Genomic DNA, 10,929 nt, shown 5'->3' with positions numbered 1-10,929 from the left:
TTCTTTGCTGTTTTTCTGAAAATAAACAAGCTTTATTTTTCACACCCCAGTTCTCTTTCCATTTGCTTCAGGCACAGGTAGCATTTGCAAAGTTGTGGTTTCCGCTTGCTCCAGGTTCCCAGGGCTGGAGGTCGGTGGGGGCGCTGGCACAGCCACAAGCTTTTGTTTGGGGGCAATATTGAGAAGGGGGTGGGAGAGGGGGCACAGGGGGAGGTGGGACCCACTGAGGCTCCCCCAGGTCACCCCAGGACCCCCAGGCCCCGTCCCAGCCCCCCCAGTTCCCTCCACAGCCCCGGCTGAGGGGGGCTCAGCCCAGGAGCCGCCGTCGTTCGGGGCTCCCCCGAGGGCAGCCGCCAACGGGAGAGCTCCCGGCTTGGAGAGGCCCCAGCAGAGGAGGGGATCTTGTCCCTCCTCGAGTGCCCTGAAGGGTCTTCAGGCCCCTCTGAAGAGGAGTTTTTCTCTTTTTAGGGATGTTTGGGGGGACCTCACCCCTCCAAGGGTGTTTTTTCCTCCCCATTTTCAGGTGTTTGTGGGGCCACAGCCCCACAAGCCCCTTTTCAGGGGTGATCATGACAGCTTTAAGTGACATTTTTCTGGGGGACTCACTCCAAGCCGCTGTAGGGGATGTTTTGCCCCCCAGGGTGGATTTTTGGGGTTTAAGGGCCCCCGCTCTGGTCGGGTCCCACTCTAACTCCCCTGAAGAGGCCAACACCACTCCTGCTGATTCCGGCAGCGGAGCCCTAGGAGGGTTGTAAGAGTTGAAATTTTTAAATTTCATTTTTATTCTATTTTATTTAAATTCAAATTTATTGATTTTTAGTTTTATTATAACTCGTTGAGAGGACAGCAAGGACATTCAAGGGCAGGAACATTTTTTCCTGGCTGGTGACTGGAATTTCAGACCCTGGCAGTGTGTGCAGAACCACACAGACTGGGATCAAACATGGGCTGAGATCACCTGGACTGAGATCCTATGGACTGGGACCATATGGAATGGGACCATAGGGATCAGGACGGTACACACTGGGATAAACTGGGTTGAGATTATATGGACTGGGACCACATCGACTGGGATTGCACAGACTGGGATCCCATGGACTGGGAAAAAGCATTGGCTACCATTGGCTACCATCCACATAGAAAGGTGGCCACCTCAAGTTGTCTTGATCCTTTTTGGGTGTCCCATCCCCCTCTTTCCCCCGCCTTCCCCATCGTTCCCCCAGTCCCCGCTCCCCTCCCCCGTGTTTGGTTTTGGGGGTTCCAGGCCCCTCCTGCTCCGTGGGGGGGTCCCGATCCCTCTTTGGTTTAATTTGGGGCCCCCAACCCCTTCTCACCGCGACCCCCGCGGCCGGGGGGGCTCTCAGCACCACCAGTGCCACCAGTCCGGCACCAGCTGCCCCCGCACGCCCCATCCCCATCCCCAGGGTCACCTCCCCCCTCCCCAAATTCCGCTCCCGGGGAGCGCTGGGCGCTGCGGGTCCGCCTGGCGACTGAGGAGTCATCGAGAACAAGCGCTCTGATTGGCTAGAAATGGCCCCGCGCAGTCTCTGATTGGCTAGCGCATTGAGAAGCGCTGTGATCTGCCTGGCAACCGATGAGCAGCGCTATCGCAGGCGCTGATTGCCTGAAAATCGCCGGCCCGGCAACTGAGTTGTCAGCAGCGCCGCGCGCTCTGATTGGCCAGGAGCTGTTTTGGGGTGGGGACGGGGGGAACTGGGGACCCCCAGGAGCCCCCCGGCTTTGGGGGTTTCCATCCCCCCTCGGCCCTCGGGGCGGCCCTGGGGCCACCCCAACACCCCCAAAGTGGGGAGGGCCCCCGGAGCCCTTTGGATCCCCCAAAAATGGGCTGGAAGCGGCAGGAGCCGCCCCAAAAAGGGATTGAAGGGTCCGGTCCGGGAATGGGGGAGGCTCCGGGGATGGCTCCGATCCGGATCGGGGCGGGCTGGGATTGAGGGAGGGTCCGTTCAGCGACTGGGCAGGGGTCTGGGACTGGGTCAGGGGCTGGCATTGGGGAGGGTTTGGGAATTGGGGAGGGGTCTGGGATTGAGGGGATTGCTCCATCCCGGGATTGGGGCAGGGTCGCTCCCTGGGGGAGGGGTCCATTATTGGGCCAGGGCCTCTCCCCTTCCCAAGCCCAATCCCGTTCCTGATCCTGTTCCCGATCCCAATCCCATTCCCATTTCTGTTCCCGTTCCCGATCTCATTCCCGACCCCGATCCCACTCCCATTCCCGATCCCGATCCTGTTCCCAGTCCCGGTCCCGCCGCTGTTTCCAGGAAATGGCTCTGCTCTCAACCCCGACCCCAAACCCAGCGGGTCAAACACCCCAGATCCTGGGGTCAACTCCCCCCGACCCCAGATCCTGGGGGTTCAAACACTGGGGGGGTCAAACACCCTCAAACCCAAACTCTGGGATGTCAAGCCCTACCCCCCCCCCCCCCAGCCCCAAACCCCAAATTTTAGGATCAAACCCTCCAAATCCCAGATCCTGGGGTGTCAAACACTCCCCAATTCCCAAACGATGGGGTTAAATACCCCTGATTTTGCTGATGGAAAAAAAACTTCTTTTCAGGGTTGGACGACCTGGTTGCGACAGCGGAACCCTTCTAAAAGACGGATGCTAAGAGACATAACCGGTGCTGTGGGAACAGGATTGGGAATTCTAAATAGCATTGATTCAGAAGTATTAATGAACACATTGGCTGCCACCACTAGATTTGACCAAATTCCAACAACCACTGCAGTCGTCCTTCTTGGCCTTGGGAAGACATCAGCGCTTGCTATCAAACATATTACCAAGTTGGGAGGAAGCAAGCGTAAATGATCACAAATTGGTAATTGATGCACTCGGTGCCACACAAAAGAACGTTTCTTTAGCTCTCAGCTGTATCCAGGCTCAATTAGGGATGCAGTCGGTTGCTGCCTCGATTATAAGAGAAGGTGAAGAAGGCACTTTTCCTACTGAGATTCGGAAAATAGTTTGGGACAGTGCCGCTGATTTTGAAAAGGAATTCCAATCCCGGTGGAACCTAGTGAACTTTACCTATGACCCCATCACAAACATAGCCACAGCTTTGGTGTTAACCGTACGTGATGCCTCAAGTGCGTTTGGTATTCCCCATCATTGCACTAGGACTGGGACACATATGGAGCCACTGGGAATGTGCTGGGGGCAACTGGGACCACGCTGGGGGCAACTGGGGACAAGGGTGAGTGACTGGGGCCCTGCTGGCAGAGACTGGGATCATACTGGACTCATACTGGGATCTTACTGGGAGTGACTGGGACTATTCTGGGGGCAAGTGGGAGAACTGGGAAAACACTGGATGGCACTGGGAACAACGGGAACAGTGCTGGGGGCAAATTGTATCATAACGGGGAATGACTGTCAGCAACTGGGCTCCTGCTGGGAGCAGCCCCTGGCGGCCCCGGGAGCCCCGCACCCCTTTCCCGGCCATGCCGCCCCTCCAGCCCCAGCACCCCCCATTGCCGGGGTGCCGGCACTGCCAGGGGTCCCCCCCTCTCGGGTTCCCCGCTGGGGCTTCTGGGGCTCTCCTCTCTCGGGGCTCCCGCTCAGGGCAGCCGCGGCTCTCCCGGGGCTCCCCAAAACCGGTGTCCCCCCGACGGGGCTCTGCCGCCACCCACACTGGGATCCCCCAAAAACACCTCTCGGGGACCCCCCGATGTCCCCCCGAGGGCCAGCTGCGGCTCGGCTTTGGAGCCCTGCCAGCTCCAAACATCCCTCCCAAAGAACCCGAACCCAGGCACCCCCCCAGGATATTTGGGCCGAGCTCCCCCTCCCTGGGCACCTGCGGGATGGGGGCGATGCTCCCGGGGTGCTGCGAGCTCAGGCAGCGCCAGGGCCACGCGATTCCTTCTCTCCTCTCCTCCGGCTGCTCCCTGCTGCCGCTGCGCCTCTTCCTCCCTCCCTCCTCCTCCTGCCCCGCTCCGGGATCCTGAACCGTGAGGGGAAAGGAGCGAGGAAAGGGCAGAACCATGAGGGGAAAGGAGCGAGGAAAGGGCGGAACCGTGAGGGGAAAGGAGCGGGGCCAGGGGGACGCGCTGTCCTAAAAAAGCCCGGTTTGACCCAAAATCACCCAAAAGGGCATCAAATGCAGCCTACATCCACATGGTTCGGCCTGACACCAACCAAATGGGATTAAAAGTATCCAGAGGGCTCTAAAATCCAACCAAAGGGGCTTAAAACTGCCCCAAGTGTTTTATAGCCCTCAAGAAATGGCTTAAGATCACCCGTAAATCTTTCAAATGTGACTAAAATCCACCCTGAAAGTATCTGGTCCAGCCTAAAATCATCCAAAGGTATCTAAAATCACCAAAATGTCCCTGACACCAACACAAGAAGACCTAAAATCACCCTAAAAAGGCTTGGTTCAACCTAAAATTGCCCAAAGCAGCAAAAAACCCTACTTAAATGCACCCAAAATACACAAAAAAGGGACCTAAAATCACCCACACAGGATTAGGATTCACCCATATGGGCCCCGTTTTTCCTAAACTCACTCAAATGGGCCCCAGCCCCACCCACATGGGCCTAAAATCATCCAAAGGGGTCTGAAATCCCCCCTAAACCCCACCAGATTCGGCCTCAAATCAGCCACAGGGGCTGAAAATCCACCCAAAAAGGCTCGGGATCCCCGCAAGGGATCTGAAGCCCACCCTAAACCTGCCCGGTTCGGCCCAAAATCCCCCAAAGGGGCCAAGCCCGAGGTCGAGCCCGGGATCGGCTCCGGGGTGGCTCCGGGACCTCCGCGTTCGCTCCGGGCAGTTTTGGCCGCGGCCCTGGACGGGCCTGGGCGGGACCGGGAGGGACCAGGGAGGGCTCGGGAGGGGTTTGGGCATTTGGGGCTTTTTTGGGCTTTGGGGAATTGTGTTGGGAGTTTATGGGGAATTGTTGGGGTTTTTGGGGAGAATTATTGGGTTTGGAGGCAGTTGGGGGATTTTGGGGAGTTTGGTTTTGAGGGGTTTTATTGGTGCTTTGAGGGGGAAGTTGTTTTCCTGGGGGTATTTGGGGGTTAATTGAAATTTTTTGTGTTTTCTTTAGAATTTTGGAAGGTTTTACTGGGATTTTGTGGGGATTTTGTGGGATCCTCTGGAATTATTTCTGGGTTTTATTGGGATTTTTAGGGGATTTGGAGGCAATTTATTGGAATTGTGGGGGCATTTAGTGGGATTCTTTGGGGATTTGGGTTTGTTAGGAATTTTAGTGGGGATTAGGGGGGGTTTTGTAGGTTTTTTCTAGGTTGTTGTCAAGATTTCTTTGGACTCGTGAGTATTTTGTGGGGCTTGTTGTGGTTTTGGAGACATTTTTGGGAGGATTTGTGGGGTTTAATTGGGATTTTGTGGGCTTTTATTGGGATTCGAGGGTGTTCTAATGGGAATTTGTGAAATTTAATTGCGATTTCATGGGGTTTATTGGGACTTTCAGGGGTTTAAAGGAGACTTTGGTGCCTCTCAGCCCTTCCCCACACCCTGGGACAACTCCAAAGCCCCCCAAAATTCCACTAAAACCCCCCAAAATCCCCCAAAAATCCCAATTAAAAACTCCTAAACACCAAAGAATCCCCCAAAAATCCCAATGGAACCCACCAAAATTTAAAAAAAAAAACAAAAAAAAAAAAAAAAAAAAACAAAAAAACGCCCAAAAATTTCAATAAACCCCCCAAAAAATAACCACCCCAAAACCCTAAAAAATCCCTAAAATCCAAAATCCTCAAAACCCACAAAACCCCCATAACCCCACAAACCCAGTAATTCTCTCCAAAATCCAATAATTCCCCCTAATCTCCCAACAAAATCCCCCAAAGCCCATACATGCCGCCAAAATCTCCCCCAAATCCCCCCAGAGCGCCCCAGACTCACCGGGGGCAGTCCTGGATCAGGGGGCACCGGCCGGTGGAACAGGAGCCACCTCAGGGGGCCCGCAGTGCTTTTTGGGGAGGGGGCACCATGGGAAACCTCCCAAAAACGGGGGAGGGGGGGGGAACCCTGTGGCACCCCCTCCCCAGAAAGCCCTCTCCCCCGGTTCAGGAATAGCCAAATTCAAGAAAATGTAAACCAGGCTTGACTTTCCAGAAATTATTTTTGGCCAGGTTTAGCTGCACCCTCCAGGCTCAGGATCACCGGTGTATTTGCAGGTTTTGCTCTGCATCATCAGCCTGCCCAGACTCTGCTCGGTGTTTCACAAATGGAGAAGACAATGGATATTGTGCCAAGCTTCCTTGCAAACAGCAACACCTGCATCAGCATGACAGAAAAGAAGGGAAAAAAAAAAAAAAAGAAAATAATCAGCGGTTAGAACAGAGCCAGTGTCCCACCATCTTCCCCTCCACTGTTATTATAGAGGCAAACCTGGGCCTAAAGCTTCCACCTCTCAGTTCCTGATGCTGTTTGACTTCAGCCTTGACTCCCCCTGATCTACCTGACTGCCGTCCAAGTGGGGCTGGGGATGCTCAGCCTGGAAACAGGAGACACTGGGGAGGCCTCCCTGCAGCTCTGCAGGACTGGAAGGGTCCCACAGGAAAGACGGGGACAGTGTTCAGCCGGGCCCGTGGCAACAGGACAAGGGGGGATGGCTTTCAACTGCAGGAGGCTGATTGAAGTTGGATCTGAGGGAGCTGCTCTTTTACACGGAGGCTGCTGAGGCACTGGCCCAGGCTGTGGATGCCCCATCCTTGGCAACAGGGCTGTGAGCAGCATGGGCTGGGGAAGATTGCTCAGCTCGGAACAAGATGCTCTTTAGATCCACTGTGATGTCACAGATGTGATGTTCCAGCAGGAACTTCCAGCGTCCAGCAAAGAGCACAACACAACCACTGGCCCTTGTGTCAGCCCACCCTGTGCCAGCCCTCGTGCCAGCTCACCCTTCACCATGTTCCCTGTCACTCTTCTCGTCACCTGCGCCCTGATACTCCCATCAGTCCTGAAAGCTCTCTGTTGCCTGGATTTTGTCATCCGTCCCTGCAGGATGCTCACATTTGTCCTGAGGAAGGTACAGTGCCATTCCATGGAGGTGGACACCCCCCAGCTGCCCGGCTGGGCTGGAGTTCTGTGGGGATGGGGTGGGACAGGGACCCCACTCTGAGGTGTTGCTACCTCTGCAGGCTGTCACCGAGAGAGAGGACGAGATGGAGGTGGACATGCAGGCTGATAGAGAGGAGGACATGGAAGTGGATGGCGAAGAGAGTGGAGACAATGCGATGGAGGTGGACATGGAGATTGATACAGAGGAGGAGATGGAAGTGGATGGAGAAGAGAGTGGAGAGGAAGAGATGGAGGTGGACATGGAGATTGATACAGAGGAGAAGATGGAAGTGGATGGAGAAGAGAGTGGAGAGGAAGAGATGGAGGTGGACATGGAGATTGATACAGAGGAGGAGATGGAAGTGGATGGAGAAGAGAGTGGAGAGGAAGAGATGGAGGTGGACATGGAGATTGATACAGAGGAGAAGATGGAAGTGGATGGAGAAGAGACTGGAGAGGAAGAGATGGAGGTGGACATGCAGATGGATCCAGAGGAGGAGATGGAAGTGGATGGAGAAGAGACTGGTGAAGAAGAGATGGAGGTAGATGTGGAAGAGGAGATGGACGTGGAAATGGAAGAGTACCTTGAGGACATGGACATTGATGAGAAAGATGAGGAAGAGGCCATGATCTTGGGATGAAGAGCAATACCAGCAGCAGGACAGGCATGTGGTCCCCACAGGCAGAGCGGGTCCCCTGCTGCCAGGCTGGGACTGGGCTGGGTGGTCCCTGCTCAGGGATGCAGGACCCGGTGCATTGGGTTCTGGTGGCCATCCCCAGCCTGTGCTGCGCTTGCTGGGCCAGCCTGGGGGCACATGGAAGAGCCCTCTATGCCTGATTGGAGTGACCGTGCCTCTTGCTTTTCCTCAAGGACCGATGGAGATCCCGGACAGAGATGCCACCCTTTTGTACATACCTTGTAGAGTTTGTTGTTGTCTTTAGGCTATAGGTTTTAGGGCTTCTTTTTGTCTTCTGTAAATACGTTTCATAGACTTTTGTTAGATATGTTCTTAGGTATATACGTTCCATAGATAGTTGTTGTTACAAATATTCTTACAATGTAAATGTGTTCTGTGTTTTCTTTGCTGTTTTTCTGAAAATAAACAAGTTTTATTTTTCACACCCCAGTTCTCTTTCCATTTGCTTCAGGCACAGGTAGCATTTGCAAAGTTGTGGTTTCCGCTTGCTCCAGGTTCCCAGGGCTGGAGGTCGGTGGGGGCGCTGGCACAGCCACAACCTTTTGTTTGGGGGCAATATTGGGAAGGGGGTGGGAGAGGGGGCACAGGGGGAGGTGGGACCCACTGAGGCTCCCCCAGGTCACCCCAGGACCCCCAGGCCCCGTCCCAGCCCCCCCAGTTCCCTCCACAGCCCCGGCTGAGGGGGGCTCAGCCCAGGAGCCGCCGTCGTTCGGGGCTCCCCCGAGGGCAGCCGCCAACGGGAGAGCTCCCGGCTTGGAGAGGCCCCAGCAGAGGAGGGGATCTTGTCCCTCCTCGAGTGCCCTGAAGGGTCTTCAGGCCCCTCTGAAGAGGAGTTTTTCTCTTTTTAGGGATGTTTGGGGGGACCTCACCCCTCCAAGGGTGTTTTTTCCTCCCCATTTTCAGGTGTTTGTGGGGCCACAGCCCCACAAGCCCCTTTTCAGGGGTGATCATGACAGCTTTAAGTGACATTTTTCTGGGGGACTCACTCCAAGCCGCTGTAGGGGATGTTTTGCCCCCCAGGGTGGATTTTTGGGGTTTAAGGGCCCTCGCTCTGGTCGGGTCCCACTCTAACTCCCCTGAAGAGGCCAACACCACTCCTGCTGATTCCGGCAGCGGAGCCCTAGGAGGGTTGTAAGAGTTGAAATTTTTAAATTTCATTTTTATTCTATTTTATTTAAATTCAAATTTATTGATTTTTAGTTTTATTATAACTCGTTGAGAGGACAGCAAGGACATTCAAGGGCAGGAACATTTTTTCCTGGCTGGTGACTGGAATTTCAGACCCTGGCAGTGTGTGCAGAACCACACAGACTGGGATCAAACATGGGCTGAGATCACCTGGACTGAGATCCTATGGACTGGGACCATATGGAATGGGACCATAGGGATCAGGACGGTACACACTGGGATAAACTGGGTTGAGATTATATGGACTGGGACCACATCGACTGGGATTGCACAGACTGGGATCCCATGGACTGGGAAAAAGCATTGGCTACCATTGGCTACCATCCACATAGAAAGGTGGCCACCTCAAGTTGTCTTGATCCTTTTTGGGTGTCCCATCCCCCTCTTTCCCCCGCCTTCCCCATCGTTCCCCCAGTCCCCGCTCCCCTCCCCCGTGTTTGGTTTTGGGGGTTCCAGGCCCCTCCTGCTCCGTGGGGGGGTCCCGATCCCTCTTTGGTTTAATTTGGGGCCCCCAACCCCTTCTCACCGCGACCCCCGCGGCCGGGGGGGCTCTCAGCACCACCAGTGCCACCAGTCCGGCACCAGCTGCCCCCGCACGCCCCATCCCCATCCCCAGGGTCACCTCCCCCCTCCCCAAATTCCGCTCCCGGGGAGCGCTGGGCGCTGCGGGTCCGCCTGGCGACTGAGGAGTCATCGAGAACAAGCGCTCTGATTGGCTAGAAATGGCCCCGCGCAGTCTCTGATTGGCTAGCGCATTGAGAAGCGCTGTGATCTGCCTGGCAACCGATGAGCAGCGCTATCGCAGGCGCTGATTGCCTGAAAATCGCCGGCCCGGCAACTGAGTTGTCAGCAGCGCCGCGCGCTCTGATTGGCCAGGAGCTGTTTTGGGGTGGGGACGGGGGGAACTGGGGACCCCCAGGAGCCCCCCGGCTTTGGGGGTTTCCATCCCCCCTCGGCCCTCGGGGCGGCCCTGGGGCCACCCCAACACCCCCAAAGTGGGGAGGGTCCCCGGAGCCCTTTGGATCCCCCAAAAATGGGCTGGAAGCGGCAGGAGCCGCCCCAAAAAGGGATTGAAGGCTCCGGTCCGGGAATGGGGGAGGCTCCGGGGATGGCTCCGATCCGGATCGGGGCGGGCTGGGATTGAGGGAGGGTCCGTTCAGCGACTGGGCAGGGGTCTGGGACTGGGTCAGGGGCTGGCATTGGGGAGGGTTTGGGAATTGGGGAGGGGTCTGGGATTGAGGGGATTGCTCCATCCCGGGATTGGGGCAGGGTCGCTCCCTGGGGGAGGGGTCCATTATTGGGCCAGGGCCTCTCCCCTTCCCAAGCCCAATCCCGTTCCTGATCCTGTTCCCGATCCCAATCCCATTCCCATTTCTGTTCCCGTTCCTGATCTCATTCCCGACCCCGATCCCACTCCCATTCCCGATCCCGATCCTGTTCCCAGTCCCGGTCCCGCCGCTGTTTCCAGGAAATGGCTCTGCTCTCAACCCCGACCCCAAACCCAGCGGGTCAAACACCCCAGATCCTGGGGTCAACTCCCCCCGACCCCAAATCCTGGGGGTTCAAACACTGGGGGGGTCAAACACCCTCAAACCCAAACTCTGGGATGTCAAGCCCTACCCCCCCCCCCCCCCAGCCCCAAACCCCAAATTTTAGGATCAAACCCTCCAAATCCCAGATCCTGGGGTGTCAAACACTCCCCAATTCCCAAACGATGGGGTTAAATACCCCTGATTTTGCTGATGGAAAAAAAAACTTCTTTTCAGGGTTGGACGACCTGGTTGCGACAGCGGAACCCTTCTAAAAGACGGATGCTAAGAGACATAACCGGTGCTGTGGGAACAGGATTGGGAATTCTAAATAGCATTGATTCAGAAGTATTAATGAACACATTGGCTGCCACCACTAGATTTGACCAAATTCCAACAACCACTGCAGTCGTCCTTATTGGCCTTGGGAAGACATCAGTGCTTGCTATCAAACATATTACCAAGTTGGGAGG

The sequence above is a fragment of the Anomalospiza imberbis genome, unplaced genomic scaffold (genome assembly GCF_031753505.1).
Source record: "Anomalospiza imberbis isolate Cuckoo-Finch-1a 21T00152 unplaced genomic scaffold, ASM3175350v1 scaffold_83, whole genome shotgun sequence".
Taxonomy (NCBI): Eukaryota; Metazoa; Chordata; class Aves; order Passeriformes; family Viduidae; genus Anomalospiza; species Anomalospiza imberbis.
The sequence above is the reverse complement of the archived record's forward strand: the minus strand, read 5'-3'. Positions refer to the sequence as shown.